The 16,705-nt window shown below is 37.2% G+C and overlaps 1 long non-coding RNA gene across 1 annotated transcript; it reads left to right on the top strand.

Annotated features, from left to right (window-relative positions):
* Nucleotides 1–12,719: 12,719 nt before the first annotated feature.
* On the top strand, nt 12,720–13,951 carry LOC136246199 (uncharacterized). Its single transcript, XR_010696297.1, has 4 exons — nt 12,720–12,949; nt 12,999–13,406; nt 13,463–13,756; nt 13,800–13,951. It is a non-coding gene; the product is annotated as an uncharacterized lncRNA (long non-coding RNA).
* The last annotated feature ends 2,754 nt before the right edge of the window (nt 13,952–16,705 follow it).

The raw sequence follows: 16,705 nt of genomic DNA, 5'->3' as shown, positions 1-16,705 counted from the left end.
GTTAACAGTTGGTTTAAAAGAAAGGCGTGGTACATTAGCATGATTGTGTTCTAGAGAGTTGATAGTTTATACCACTATGATATGGTTGTTACAATCATGTGGTCTTCCTGTTATGAAGAGGAGTAACGGATTATGAAATAACGGAACAACAGAATAAGTACAACGAAAATAATCTATTATCATTTACACATTTCTAAGATTGTAATCGTGATGGGAGAACAACACTGGAGCAATCCTTAGGGTGATCTTTAAATAGGAAGCACCAACTCTAGACAAGTGCACTTCACTACATAACTATAAGTTCTTTTTCTATACTTGTATTACATAATTTACAAGGCAGGCGTTAACTTTTCCTAAAACTCTGCAATGAATCCAGTCAGTACAGAAAATACAGGTCATACACAGGGATGCTGTATCATGCTATCTCAAATCAATATACCTTGCGTTGTCAGTTAAAAAAGGCCGGGTGGTTGGCGAAAAGGCACATCTTGGGATGATACGACATCAGAAATTGCATGTAAACCCGTACCATAGCCTTACCTATTGTCAAGTTACTGTATGTTTGGCTGGAGATCAGTCAGTCAGTCAGTCAGTCAGTCAGTCAGTCAGTCAGTCAGTCAGTCAGTCAGTCAGTCAGTCAGTCAGTCAGTCAGTCAGTCAGTCAGTCAGTCAGTCAGTCAGTCAGTCAGGCAGGCAGGCAGGCAGGCAAACAATTATTAGAATATTCAGTTAAAAAGAAAATATCAAAAAATTGTTGGAAGGGTTTGGAATTTGTTTAAATATATATTTGGGCTTGGTTATACTAGTGCTGTACCTAGCCAATACTGCCATGCTGCCTTGAAGAAAGAATGAAGTTGGCTTTCTGGGTGATATATATTCTTAGCCATAATCCCTATCATACATTACTACATACCACAATACCACATAGTATGGCATATAGATACATTGTAAGTGTGTGCATACAGGAGATACAGTACAGGTATATATTATAAATATAATTAGAAAACTACAATGACTAACTCTTGTAAGCGAATATGATCGTTTAAAAGTTCATTCAGAGCCTTCTTTTCCTGATCAGCACACTGAGGCTTGGACATCTCATATTTTAATAATACGCACATATCACACTTTGTAAACCTACAATTCTGTAAATACAAACAATACTTAGGTATTAATACATACATACGTACACATTACATGTATATACACACATACGTATACATACATATATGTGCACACGTACATACACACACACACACACCCAAACATACACAAACACACACACATACGTACAATGTAACACTCACATCTTAGTTCAAAGGAGCCGCCAGGACTAAATTCACAATGTGGCCCAATTGGGGACATAACCCAGGCTCCAGGATGCTAAAAACGTAGCTCAAATAAACCCCAACATCACACGTGATACAACAGTCATATTGATTACAATGCAATAGCGGTATGAAATATAGACATGGCTGTGAAATTTTAGCCTTTGAAATAAAAATTTTGAAGTTTGCTGATTATTTCCTGTTAGTTATACACTACCACACACAGCCTCACCCTCCTGTACTTTTTTATATATGTGACCCGCTGAGTGAAAACTGGCCGTTATCACAAAAAATCACTTTGCCATAAAACTGTATTGAAATATATACACTGTATAAAAATACGCATGTTACATGAAATTTTTACGTGCGCTTTAATCGTGTTCGTGCGCACTGAGATTAAACTAAAATTAATCAAGCCTGACACCACTGGATTCGTCTGTTCATGGAGAGTAAGAAAATTTTTCTTTCATCTTTACACAGTAATTGAAAGGATACGTGAATTATGTACATTTATTTATGATGTGGTAAAAACAACGTTCACCATGCATTGTCATTTCTTAATTGGAATGGCCTTATTCTTTATCAACATGGAGGATTACAGGGAAAGCACTATACCTTGATTTATTTACCTGTTCATGGTGCACAGACTAAGCCAATCCCCACCTTTGTACCTTGTTTCAACTGTGAGTTATGATCGATTACCTAAGCACCTGTAATTTATTTCTTGTATTGTTGCTGTACAAATCAAATTTATGAATGTTTCATCTTCCAAGTGTTATCTCAAAGACCATTCAGCTGAAACTTTGGCTGTCCACTCTTTTGTTACTATAGATTATGGAGATGTTATAAAGTGGAATTTGAGGAATGTGCGAAAACAACCGGTTTTTGCTAAGCCAGCCACATATATCATGACAGTTGTATATGCAATTGCACATCAATTTATTTAAATATCTACACAACATAATCACAATAATCAATAGCTAAAGCCTTGTAGGTAAATGCCTGGATCTATATTTCCATGGTTAACATTGAATGAACACCTTAGGATCGGTGTCAGCTTGGGTGATATCCATTCACTGCAATTGACTATTAGACTCACATTAACTTTGTTCAAACATTAAAAATGAGACCATTACTTGCATGGTATATCACACACTCAGGATTTTTTTTCAATATCTTACATATTAGAGGTAAATATGTACAGCTAACTGTGGTGTAGTTATGGTACCATATTTTCTGGGTTTTTTATTTCTTTCAAGCACTTTTGACTTGACCTGTTAGAGGCTTCATTTGAGTCTGGGAATTTATTTTGGATAATAAATCTGGTCATGTGAAATGGAAGCCTGATGTATGCATGGAGGCTCTTCTTTACTGTTTCAAATTACAAATCCATATTAGTTTTGTTCAATAATAAGTATTAGAAAGTCACAGAGGATCTGAGTATCATAATATGGTACTGATATGTAAAAGGTTTAGTCATTTGGACTAAAGAGAAGGATTAAGTAGAACACATGCATATTCAGCAAACATAAAAGGCTTGACCTTATCAACACAATATCAACACTTTTCTACCACCTACAAAGGTTTAAATTGGAAAAAGGTCACTGCACATTGCTCTACTACATAACATAACATACATAAAATTTACCTTTGGTATTGAAATATTCTTAAATTCATCCTTGAAAATTTTGCAGAATTTCGAATAACTAATACATTTCATTGACTTGCAAACTACATGAAGTTCTTCTGTCATAATTTCGTACATCTTCCATTCTGTGAGACAGGTTGGCAAATATATCCAATCTTTATTCGGTCTTTTATCCCCAACTCTCTCAATGTACGCCTCCAACCAGGCTAAAGCTTCAACAGTCTTTGTTTGCCTGTGCTTGCTAGAGCATTTCACAAGATAGTTTGCCCCATCAAACATCAAGAAATCTTTTCTGACTCGATAGTACAGAGATGAACTTAACAATAATATCTCTAGCCATAAGCTAAGACATACTTCTTTTCCATGAATAAGATATTGGATCTTTTTGATATCCTTCTGCCCATCTGCATCCCGAGGGCAATTAAAAGTAAAGTACTTTGCAAGCCAAACATTCTTCTGTTGCCCAGACAAAGTCGAAAATTGAGTATGCGCACTTAAAATTTCATAATCCTTAAGCTGGTGTAATGTTTTGGCACAGTTGACAATGCATCCATTACAATCTACAATGGCAGTTAATTTCCATGAGGCATTTCTAGTCATGTCCTCTACATCATCATTAGTGTTGTTGTTGGAAATACTGAGATGACCAGTAGATTCTAAATTGACAGTAGAAATACATATATCTGTACCACTTACAATTGGTTGCATATGCTCAGCGTTGATTCTCGTGTTGGTGGTATTACTATTGGGAAACGTCATTCGAGAATGTGCTTTTTTTCTTTTTGGTGTGCTACAATTTGCCGGCTTAAATTGTTTAAACGGTGGCTCGGCGGTACTAATGTCTCCAATAGCACTAGCATTGAAGGCCAACCTTCGTGGCTGATATTTCTGTGGCTCTAAAACTAGTGTTAGCCTTTTTTCAGGCGAAGCATCTGGTAATGAATCTTCTGACATAAAAATAGTTTCAAATTGCAACTTCTCAGGTGATGCATCTGGTAGAGAGGATAGCGAACCGGAATCATCATGTCTGAATTCCAACGATGCATCGGTCAACGTAGAATCACTAGTAACTAGTCTCGCGTGGCCAGACTGCTTTTTCTCAGCATGGCACTTATCGATTAAAATTTTAAGCGTCTGTGCTTATAATTTAATCTATAAGCGCTTTTTCTCAGCACGGCGCTTATCGATTAAAATTATAAGCGCCTGCGCTTATAATACGGTCTGCGCTTATAATTTTAATCGATAAGCGCCGTGCTGAGAAAAAGGGGTCTGGCCACGAGAGACTAGATTTTTGCTAAGTATATAAGAAGTGATGTAGCTAGCATTACTCGTACCACAAAAGCTATCCTTCAAAACACCTGTGAGAGGGATCAAACCTACAACATCCCTTGTCTATATTATATTGTATTTTGTATGCATATTCCCATTTTACATGTATGTACTGTTACTATAGTAACAGTGTGTTCGTATAATGCCTAGGATGAGGATCTATTCAGTGAATTATGTATGTATATTTAATCCCATCCAAAAACAGCTTATAGCTGTAAAAAAAGTGCGCGTCCAAGTAAAGCAGAGTTAACTGCGACAAAAAGTAATGATATCATAATGCGGCTATGTGCGAGGTGTGCAAGTTGTAAAATTAATATTAGCTAATCAGATTATACAATGTTATTGTTAAAGTGTTAATGAGAACTAGGTGATGCTGCTAGTTTTTAAGTGTGTGAGCATCTTCATAAATGCCACATAAATTTAATTCTCAATAAAGCAATGTGTATAGATTCTCTGATAATAATAAATAGTTTGAGTTTGGCCACCTTTCCTTTGTTCGTAGCATTGCTGTATACAGGAAAGGCGGCCAAACTCAAACTATTTATTACTAACAGAGAATCTATACACATTGCTTTATTGAGAATTAAATTTATGTGGCATTTATGAAGATGCTCACACACTTAAAAACTAGCAGCATCACATAGTTCTCATTAACACTTTAACAATAACATTGTATTATCTGATTAGCTAATATTAATTTTACAACTTGCACACCTCGCACATGGCCGCATTATGATATCATTACCTTTTGTCGCAGTTAACTCTGCTTTACTTGGATGTGCACTTTTTTCACAGTTATAAGCTGTTTTTGGATGAGATTTCAATACTTTTTGTTAGAATAAGCAATGCACTGTTGATAAGAGTAGGTGAGTTTCCATGGTTTTGACAGAAACCCCAGATTACAGTGACAGAATATTAAAATATAACTGTAATTTTAGTGGCCAGGGCCGCCTACATGAGGGGGGGTAACTGGGGTATTTTGCCCCCTGCCCCAGCCCGAAAAGGGCCCCTTGAATACCTGTTTAAAGAAAGATCGATATACCCTAATAGAGCAGTCAGGATCTAGACCCTTCCTTGCCCCTGGGCCCCTCTTTAACTCTTTTCCCTGGGCCCTCTAATTTCTCTGGACAGACCTGTTAGTGGCATGCAACTGCAGTCAACTAACACCCATTTTAACTAGTAAACCCTTAACAAGTGCTGGTCACTGTAAAGCATTAATACAATACAATACAATACAATACAACACTTTGCCTTTCATCTTGTACTGCATTGAAATGATCAAGATACTCTATTAGAGCAGTCACAAAACAGCTGTAACACAGCAATCAATATTTAGCATAGTTACAACCTCTGCTTAACATCGGATTGTATAGTTTAAATTACTAGCTACTTACAGACTTTACAATATAAAAATATGGCACTTGTAGAAATGTGACTGTTCTATTAGAGTATCTCGATCTACTTCAAGCATTGACTAATTCAAGTGAAGAAGCTACGCCCCTGCCAAGAGATCTTGTGAAATGAAATGAGAATAGTAAAGAAAAGGCAAGTATGTACAGAGACAATAGAGGGGCGCGTAATTATGTTCTGTTGTAAATAAACGCCTTTAAAATTTATATTACTACTAAATAAACGCACCAGAATAGGCTTGTGTGGCTGTTGTCTCCAAGCATAGATAATAGACACCCCATACTGGATTGGAAACTTCTAAGCGCCACCTAATCTATCCGCGCTTCGCGCCCCTTATACTGTACACAGTACCTGGAGTATATTTTATAAGAACATGTTTTGCTTACTGGTGAGTAGTAAACCTACCGCTATGGAATATAAGGTTTGGCCTATTCATAGTGCGTGTACTGATGTGTATTAGCTAGAAGTTTGACAAGCGCGAAAGATGATACTTGACTAAACTGGAGCGAATATACCATGAAACACATACCAGTACAAGTAGCATTAGTTAATAATAAGCATCAGCCTTGCACTAAACTTGTTCACCCCGCCATTTTCACAAACATGTTCAAATACTTTTTATACGGAAAGCGCCTATACCAGTAGTAGGCCAATCGCCACCCAAGAAACAATCTACTAAACTTACTAGTTAAAGCAACCGAGCTGTATCCAGACAGTAAAACAGAATCTTCGAATGAAAAAGAGTGTTTGAAAACTTCAGGCGCGAAACGCGGATAGAACAGTAGTTTTGTATGGGCAATATACGTGTGCTTCCAATCCAGGTAGGGGTGTCTATTATCTATGCTCCAAGGTTGTCTCATTACTTGTCTTTTCGTGTTGAAGGGATTTAGTCGCAATTGGTGAGTTTAACTATACATGTATTTGTGTTGTAAAACTTAATTGTAAAAAGGCGATTAGCACATATGTGACCGAATTTGACAAAAGAAGGCTTCCACACACATCCACTTTTTTGGATTTGAAGTACCATAATTCAGTGTAGGAGTATGCCATTAGTTTCACATTTTCACCTGGTATTTTACAATGCTATGGACGAATTGTGTGAAAATTTTAGGTCAATAGCTTATTGAGTAGTCAAGTTACAGTTTGTTAAAGTCAGAACATTGGATGTGTGTGGAAGCCTTGTTTTGTAAAATTCGGTCACATATCATGATAAACATGCATTTGTCACAGTAGAGTCTCTCACGAAGTCACGATTATTACGAGACATTGGACCAGGGTAAAAAATTTACTGCTATATTTAGAGGTTGTAGCATTAGTATATCTTAGTATCTTAATAAATAATCCCCCATGATCACTAATCACTAATAGTACAGTGAAAACTGGTCATTATTCAGGCCGTAGGCACAAAATTTTCTAACCTTGCCTTTTAAAGAGGTGGCTGCATTATGCGGCCTTAAAAAAAGGTAAGAAGCATGCTGTTCTAACTGGCTATAGAGATGGATTTAGTGTATGACAGCGTATGAGACAGTGAGTGCTGGCATCAAGGGGGCAGCCAATCTGTTAGAGCACCAAAAGCACTGCTTCAGACATAGGCAGTTGACTGTCAGCCCCAAGTGTAAAAAGTTTCACTATTGGTCCTTATAAGCTCCTGATGAAGAAAGTGATGAAGTCATTATCCATAGGATATATTTTTCAGAGTATCCATTTCAGTTCTACAATATAGTAGCCAAGCATAAGATGAACATAACACAGCATTCCAGTAGTTTAGTGGTGACCACAACACTGCCTGAGTTAAATTGTGGTGAGATTTGAGACTACCAGAAGCCCTGGAATGTCTTCAACACATTAAATACCAAATATCTAATGCCTGGCTTTCATCCACAGTGGACCTGTCTTGGTGGTCACTTGTACAGAAGGGAAACAGCTGCCAGACAGTCTTGCGAGCAAAACAGCTAGTTGCCACACCCCTTAATTATCAATTTGTAAAATCTTTAGCAAAATTGTGTGTGCGAGCAAATGTGATGTGGCAGTGCCATGTATATGGTTGCTGCCTAGCAGTGACACATCATGAGTATTGAAGTCACAATGCGTTACTGTATCATCCATCTAAATACAATCTCTGAATGTGTCATTTTGTGTAGAGAGCAATCTTCCACAAGAAGTGACCTGCAGGTTTCAGTGTATATTGTTAACCATTAATATTGTTCACAATATTGTGAACTATATGTACAGTGAAACCTCACTTAGTGGCCACCTCTTTAATAAGACCACCTCATTATATTGGCCACCTGTAGTAGGTCCCAAATATAGCTAAGCATTACTTATGACCTCATTAATAAGGCCACCTTGTTATTCAGGCCAATTTTTTTGGTCCCACAGTCTGCCATATTAATGAGGTTTCATTGTACTTATGTGAATTTTTATTTTTCGTAACTTTTCTTCAGGTTTACTGATGGGCACTATGAAGCATTGTTGACTGGTACGTGTATAATGTGGTGACTTGAAATGCTAAAACAGTACGTAGCATGTCTTGTATGTACATGTAATGTGTTGTAATGTGTCCACACATCTTAGAAATAAATATAATTGTATTCTCTATAAATAGTCAGTTCCATTGTGCCACTGGGTCATAAGTTGGTTGAGTATGGATCATCCAGGGCAATTGAGTCACATTTTGTCCTGGCCAAGTGGATCTCATTCACTGACAGAATATACAGGATCAGATCACGTGTATAAATTACGGTGGAACTTGTTTATTGCCACCTTCACTCATTCAGTAGGTAACAGTGTATGAATTCTCAATTGGAATTGGCTTTTCAAGAGTGGTTGTCTTTCTATACTAGTGGCAATTAAGATAGGTTGTACTGATAGAGTGTACATACTAGAGATGCAACAATATCCTCCACTTAGTGTCGTTTGATAGTGATGCAATGGAGACTATATATTATTGCATTTAAATACTATACTATTATATTGCAACTCTAGCACGTATTTATAACAGGAATGTTTGTTAACTGTTCAGACATACTGGAGCCACACCCACTCATCTGGATTCTACAAATGGAGTCATACCAACTTGTTGTCATCATACTTACTTGTTACTCCCATTGTGTTTGGATGAATATACATGCCGTCATGTGAGACTTGCAACCATGGCGGGCCACTGGAAAACATTTGCATAGCAGTTATATTACAGTCATTATTGTACAATTCTTACATTATTGTTGTGAAAAGTGTTTAGTATTCATGTGTCTCCTCTGTATGTTGTAATTACATGTGTAATTTTGTGTGGGGGTGCTATAAAATGCAATAATGCATGGTGACAATTGTATTAGGCGATTTTGCACACTTCCTTTTAAGCTAGCTACATGTGAGAATTACTCACAGCTTGTGTCAACAACTGGTAACCGCAGTTGTACTCTTGTGTCATTCTTTAAGCCGCGCCTTTAGAGGACAAATTATGTGGGGGCGACTAATTTCAAAACGAAGGATGGTATGCAGCACCATAGATTATATCTATGGACTATAATCTATGGCAGCACACTTCTTGGTGGCTATATGTACTGATTAACTACATAGAGTGCCAGTTCATCAATACCCAGTGACCGCAGTTGTGCTCTGCGTCATTCTTTAAATTCCGAGTAAAATTCTTAGAGAGCAAATGACGTGGGGGCGACTAAATTCAAATTTCAAACTAGCCATTCTCGAAAACAAATGTTTCAATCTGAACGAAACTTTCAGAACAGTTTAAAGACACATTGCCCTACATGCCAAGCGAGAACAACAATCTGGGATTTGTATTTGGCCTCTAGGTCGACTGAGGACGACTGAAACTTCGTTTGGTGCTGAAATCACGACTGTAGGGTAATCATGTATGGTTAAATCGATGATGTGAATCTTGAGGTGATTGAGTGAATACTGAAGCGATAACAGGGCGATCAATGTTCGGAATGCACAAAGGAACGCAAGGCATACACCTGCGGTTGCGTCTAACCGCATGCGATATTAAAAAATGAAACTTCCCCTTTGATGTCGGCAACCTCGATCACGAAACAATCGGTATGGATTTGCTTCACTGCTTTATTTTTATTTTTTTTATTTTAATACTTTTAATGCAGTTCAGGACTGCATTAAAGGTCAGTGGGTAATAGATACCCACTGCCAAAGAAACATACATACAATACAGAGCAATAACTAATAATTACAACTGTTAGTTACTTATAATTACAGTAGACAGCTAGAGTTTGTTAAAATTGGTAGAAATTGGCGCTCTAGAGCAGCGGTGGCAAGGGCACAAAAGGTGAAATGTACAAGCTCTCTCAGGGTTGAAGTTATTAGTAAAATGCGACCATAAGTATAGTTAGTTAAACGATATTTAATTGTGTTGGTAGATAGTGAAAGATCAATGACTGGTAAGTAATTGTATAGTCTGGCTATCCTGTTAAAGTAAAAATGATGTTGTGTTACTGATGATGTCCTTGGATGATTCAGTTTTTGGTTAATCCCAGATCTGGTGTTGCCTCTTGCAAAAGTAATGTAGTTGTAGATGTTAAAATTATCAGTGGGTGACTTTAATGATTTTATTAGAAACGGTACATCTTGGAGTTCGTAGTGATACATGAGAGGCAGGAGATGCAGTTGTTCCAGTCTGAGTTTGTACGAAGATGTATAATCGTTAAGAATATATTTAGTGGCTCTTCGTTGAATGCGTTCTAGTGCAGTAATGTCTCTTATTAGTTGAGGCCTCAATAGTTGTGAACAATATAAAAGTTGTGATCTGACTAGTGCTAGGTATAGACGTTTCTTTGCCTCAGCACTGTTAACCTGGAATGTTCTTCTGATAAGTCCTAAGGTTTGGTAAGCTTACTTACATATGTTGTTATAGTGTGCTGACCAGCTGAAGTCAGATGTGAATGTTACTCCAAGATCTTTATGCTGTGCTAGACATTTAATAGGATTTCCACTGATGGTGTATGTAGGGGGGACTGTTGTAGTCGAGAAGAAACGTAAATGAATAAATTTGGATTCGTGGAAAGGTAAATCAGTCAGGGTGCTCCAATTAGAAGCTCTGTTGATATCAGTTTGTAACTTTGCAGTATCTTCACGAGATCTAATTGCATATAGAAGTTTGGTGTCATCAGCGTATATAAAAGGAGTTGCAAATTGAATGAATTCCGGTAGGTTGTTAATGAAAATGACGAATAACAAAGATCCTAAGACACTTCCTTGGGGCACCCCTGAATGTACATAACATAATTCTGACAGTGAATCTCCTATCTTGACACATTGATGGCGATTGTGTAGATATGCTTCAAACCACTGTCTTGCTTTACCAGTTATTCCAAAGGTTTATAATTTGCCAAGTAGGTGGTGGTGAGAGACAGAGTCAAAAGCTTTCTTGAAATCCATGTATACTACATCCACTTCACATTTGTTAGGTTCAAAGACTTTTTCTGCAAATACTAGTAGCTGCTGTAACGTAGATCTTCTAGGAAGGAAACCAAACTGATGTTTGGTGGATTGTTCTCTGACATGATTAATTATATTATTATACACAATTCTTTCTAGAACCTTTGATAAAATACATAACAGTGAGATGGGTCTGTAGTTGCTCACAGAACTTTTGTCCCCAGATTTGTACACAGGAACCACACAATGAGTGCGCTAGTCAAGATGAATAAAACTGCATGATATACTCGTGTGAAAAAGATGGCAAATTATATGAAGTAGTGGCCCTGCACAGTGTTTGAAGATTTTTGGGCTAAAGCTGTCAATGCCACAAGCTTTGGTTTCGTCAAGAGATATAAGTAAGTCAAGGACGTCAGAATCAGAAAACAGAATATCTTGAACATGAGCAGTGACACTGCTTGATTGTAAGTCAGGTACAGATGATGTTGAACCTGTAAATGTAGAAAAAACTGAGTGGAAATAATTGTTAAATAATTGAGCTTTTTCCAAGTCAGTGGATACTGATTCATTTATGTGGTACATTTTAGCAGGAAAGCTTTCTCGCCCTTTGATACTTGCTTGTGTGGTAGTTACTAGTGACACGATGAGTTCAACTCCAGAGTTTCAGAGTGATAGCGTAAGTGACGGGTGGATTACAGGAAGGCCGAATTTGACAACGTTCGTTCTTGTAAAATCCTTACGTAGTGGTCGCGTCATTTATTGTCTGCGGCGCGCGTTTCTGCTTTACTGGCCTCGCGACTCACTACCGTGAGTCTTGATATAATTTGTACATTTAGCTACTGATAAAATATTTAAAGTACATCTACTTCATCTTTTCTTCTTCTTGTGGTAAAGAAAAAAACATAGGTTAAAAAAGTCCCAAAGCTGGCTATAGGCCGGCTTTGGGGTATACAAATACAAAAAGAATTGAAATCTAATCCAAAAACAGCCAAGCTGTAAAAAAAGTGTGCGGCCCTCCGAAAGGCTATGGTGAAAAAAGATGTGAAATCCAAGGTGGCGGCCAAGAAATGGCTGTGATGGTAGGTTAATGGTAAAAATTTTAATAATGACAATTTAGGTAAATTTTGTGAAGCGGCACAAAAATTCACCTGAATTGTCGTTATTAAAATTTTTACCATTAACCTACCATCACAGCCATTTCTTGGCCGCCACTTTGGATTTCACATCTTTTTTCACCATAGCCTTTCTGAGGGCCGCACACTTTTTTTACAGATTGGCTGTTTTGGATTAGATACATGTAATATTATAGTTATTATTATTGTCGTATCGTTAACTTTCCTTACCCAAGCTATTTAATCACTACGTGAAGTCTCGATCCCGTCGAAGCATCGACTCGATGCGCATGCGTAAGCTAGAGTACTGCACCTAGTATTTACCCAAATTATCGATTGTAGGTTACTGTCGATGTTGTGAAGAAGCCTACATTGACTACCCGAGTGGCGCCTTCCAAGAGAAGAAAAGAAAGTTATGTTTGCGAAGTGGAGGTACGATATTAAGTATATTATTATTATTATTATTATTACTATTAATTAGCAAAGCCCACCAGGGGCAACACGCTAATTTTCATTACAATTACACACAATACCAATCAGATTGTTCTTAAAAGTGTCAATGTCAATCTTGTCAATATCAGAGATAGGTAGTTGGTTCCATTGAATAATTGTTCGTGGTAAGAAAGAGTATTTGTAAACATCGATTCTTGTTGGTAAGTGAAATAGCTTGAGGGAGTGGTTGGAACGAGTATATGATACTGGAACTGATAGAGGTATACAACGATCAGGTATGACTATTAACCTTCTCAAAATTTTAAATAGCAAAATAAGTCGAGTCATTGTCCTTCTGTCTTGGAGACTAGGCCATTCAAGGTATGTCAGCATATCTGTTATACTGTCGTGTTGTTGCTCACTAGATCTGAACCACGGTTTGTTTAGAACAAAACGAGCAGCCCGATGCTGGATCATTTCAAGTTTGTATATACTTGTATTGTGGTAGGGATCCCAGATGGCTGAACAATACTCAATGGATGGTAGTAATAGTTGTTTGTATAGGTGGTCTTTAATTTCTATTGGTGCAGTGTGCAAGGTCCTTTTTAGGAAGCCAAGAAGTTGGTTAGCCTTGCTGCAAATATAGTTGATATGGGGGTTCCAGGATAATCTGTGATGAAGACGGATACCTAGATAGTTATGTTCCAATACTGTATTGAGTGGGATGTTGGACATTTTGTATGTAAAGCTACTTTTGTTGTGATGTAATGTTATTTGTAAAATGTTACATTTAGGAATATTGAATTCCATCAGCCAGTCGCTTGCCCATTTGGTTAAAGAATTTAGATCATTCTGCAGAATGTGATGGTCATTTGGTGTTGCTATAACTTTGTAGAGTAATATATCATCTGCAAACAGTTGTATTTCACTTTTGATGTTCATAGCAATGTCATTGATATAAATTAAGAACAGTACAGGGCCAAGTACAGACCCCTGAGGGACACCAGATGTCACTTCACAAATAGATAATTTGGAACCTTCCACTACAACTTGTTGTGTTCGACCGTGGAGAAATGATTTCAGCCAATGTAGCATGTTTCCTCTAATTCCATAATATTCTAATTTGTATAGGAGTCTTGAATGTGCTACTTTATCGAATGCTTTGGAGAAGTCTAGTATTGCAGCATCAACTTGGTGGTTGTTGTCCATGTGTTTAGTAATATCATTAACGGTAATAAATAGTTGAGACTCACAGGAGTGTTTGGATCTGAAACCAAACTGGTTTTCTGATAGGATGTTTTGGTCTTCTAAATGCTTCATAATTTGGCTTACTAAAATATGTTCCATTGTTTTGCAGAGTACAGATGTGAGTTAAATAGGACGATAGTTTCTTGGGTCAGATTTTGTGCCTTTTTTAAATATTGGAGTAACATAGGCATGTTTCCATTCTGATGGAACAGTACCAGACTCTAATGATTGTTTAAAGATATGAGTTAATATAGGAGAGATTTCGGTTGCTGTAGTTTTCAGTACATATGGATGAATGGAATCTGGTCCAGGAGATTTGGATGAATCACAGTTGGATATTAAGTTGTAGACTCCTTGCTCAGTAATCTCAAACATTGGCAAAGATGGAAATAGAGATGGACCTTTATCAGGGATGGTGGAGGTATCCTCAGTTGTAAATACAGATTTGAAATGTTGGTTTAAGATGTTGGCTTTATCGAATGGATCTGTCACGGTATGGCTACTTTGTGGATCTTTTAAAGTGCTAATGCCGCAGTTTCCTTGTTTTCGAGTTTTTAAGTAATGCCACAATGACTTTTTATTGTTGGATGCTGAAATCAGGTTTGTTACATAAGATTTGTGTTGATGTTTAAGTTTATGATCCACCTCCTTCTGTAATGATTTATATTCTAACCAATCGTTTTCACGATGGTGGTGCCGGGCTCGGTTGTATACTCTTTGCTTTTTTCGTATTAATCGCTTTAAGGTAGTAGACATCCATGGTAAATGAGTCATTGTGCTTAATATTTTGGTAGGAGTATGATCCTTAATGATTTGTTGTAGGTTTTGTACAAAGAACATCCAGTTTTCATCTAGGTTTTGAGGTGTAGAGTTATTTAACTCAAAGTAAATATGTGATAGTTCTGACAGTTTTTCTCTGATTGTATCCCAGTCAGCTGACTTGTAGAGGTAGATGGTTCGGGGATGTTGTTTAATCATACGTGTCGGAGTTTGGACAGATAATATGACTGCATCATGATCACTAAAACCAGGAACTGGCTCGCAAGATAACACAGAATCTGGGTGAGTGGTGAAGCATAAATCTAATGTATTTTACAAGATGGCCATTTCGTGGTTATAATCTGTAGAGATGCAGTGGCTGGAGAAAGTGGAATGAAAGTCACGTGATAAAGGTGTTCTGCACACGGAAAGTTCGAGAGTAAGTTTTGATCTATTGCTATTTACAAGAGAAACTTTAGCAATAGCTAGTTGATAATTCAATATGACACCACTTGTAACAAAGCATTTAGCCTAGCTAAGTCAACAAACTGGCTGTACAATACATTTATTCATAGTTTTTTTTGTAAAATATGTATGCAGCAACAACACAAATTTTGTACATGTAAACAATTAATTCTCTGTAAAATGTATGTGCATAAAATTCAGTGATAAGTAGCTGAAAGCGGTCTCAGATTAAATCTCAGTGATCCTTTTTCAAAAATTTCCTGGGGGGGGGGGGTGGGGGGCAGACCCCCTAGAAGGCTTGTACTTTGCACACTAGGATAGTACACCTTTATCTTATGGCCATGCAATTTCAGAAATGGCCAATCAAATTTACTTTTAATTGGCCATTCTGTCCAAGCAATAATTTCCTCTTATATTGTACACTGCAGTGTGTAGCATACCTCTACTGTTGCTGTTACAACAGTAGTATAAAACAGTTACTCATCTGACATTTGCTAAATGTGTGCAGTAAACTTTCTCACTGTTTTTATACTTGTATGCACATCGTGCAAACATGCACAGTAAACAAGTCAGAGTCACATGATGTTACCATATCACCACAATGACCTAATATAGTAAACCACATCACATGATCATCATCTGATGATGGTAACCAAAACTGGGTGTGGTGGAATAGTATGAATTGTTGTGGGTTGGGTGTGTACTGTTGTACTGATGTGTGGTTTGCACTTTAGCACCATATATAGACATGTATTTCACTATTATGTCAAAATTGATAGCATAACAATAAATATATCACCTTGGCAACATTGTTATTGATTGATGTTCAGATTTTGGCCACTTCTTAGCTACAAATTTGGGTATAGAACTCTGGTGCTCAATTTAGCAGATTTGCTATTCCAAGAATGACACTTGTTGCATGTTTATTTTGTTCTCAGCAAGTCCATAAACAACAATTAAACATACTTAGTGGAATAAACAGCTATGTAGTCAGTTGCTTTATGTAGAACATGCATACAATTGCATTTACTTACATGGGTTAGTGAAACTTAATTATTCACAGCTACTTAAACTGCTCTTTTGGACCCTATAATGGGACTGAACATAAGCAGTAGATCTGCATTTTTATCAGATGTCACTTGCGGAATCCGGCGGAATCCGGTAAATTTGACATTAGTTTTGATGTGAAAATAGCAACTATAGTTACCAAACTAAACTAGACTACAAGCTCACTCTTAGCTATTATAATTACAAAACTGACTAGACATTGAGAGCAGGGAAATAAGTGTCGCCACACTGCAATTCCCAGTATCTTAAAATCATTCTGGCGCTGTTGGACCAAAGTGACACTGACAGTTGTTGCAGAAAGTTTTTATGCAAAGATGTGAATATCCCCAGTAGCTAGCTAGCTACCGCAGGTCCACACCCAAACCACTCAGTTCTTATAATAACTATGCGGTTTCTTTGTTTTGCTGACCACTTTCTTCTAGGCTAGTTACTGTTATCGTCTGATATTAAAGTTGAAAGTTTCGTGACGAAAACCGGGTAAAGGTTATTATTATTAT

This window comes from Dysidea avara, chromosome 2, assembly GCF_963678975.1.
Source record: "Dysidea avara chromosome 2, odDysAvar1.4, whole genome shotgun sequence".
Taxonomy (NCBI): Eukaryota; Metazoa; Porifera; class Demospongiae; order Dictyoceratida; family Dysideidae; genus Dysidea; species Dysidea avara.
Note: the sequence above shows the minus strand (reverse complement) of the source record. Positions and strands in the feature narration are given on the sequence as shown.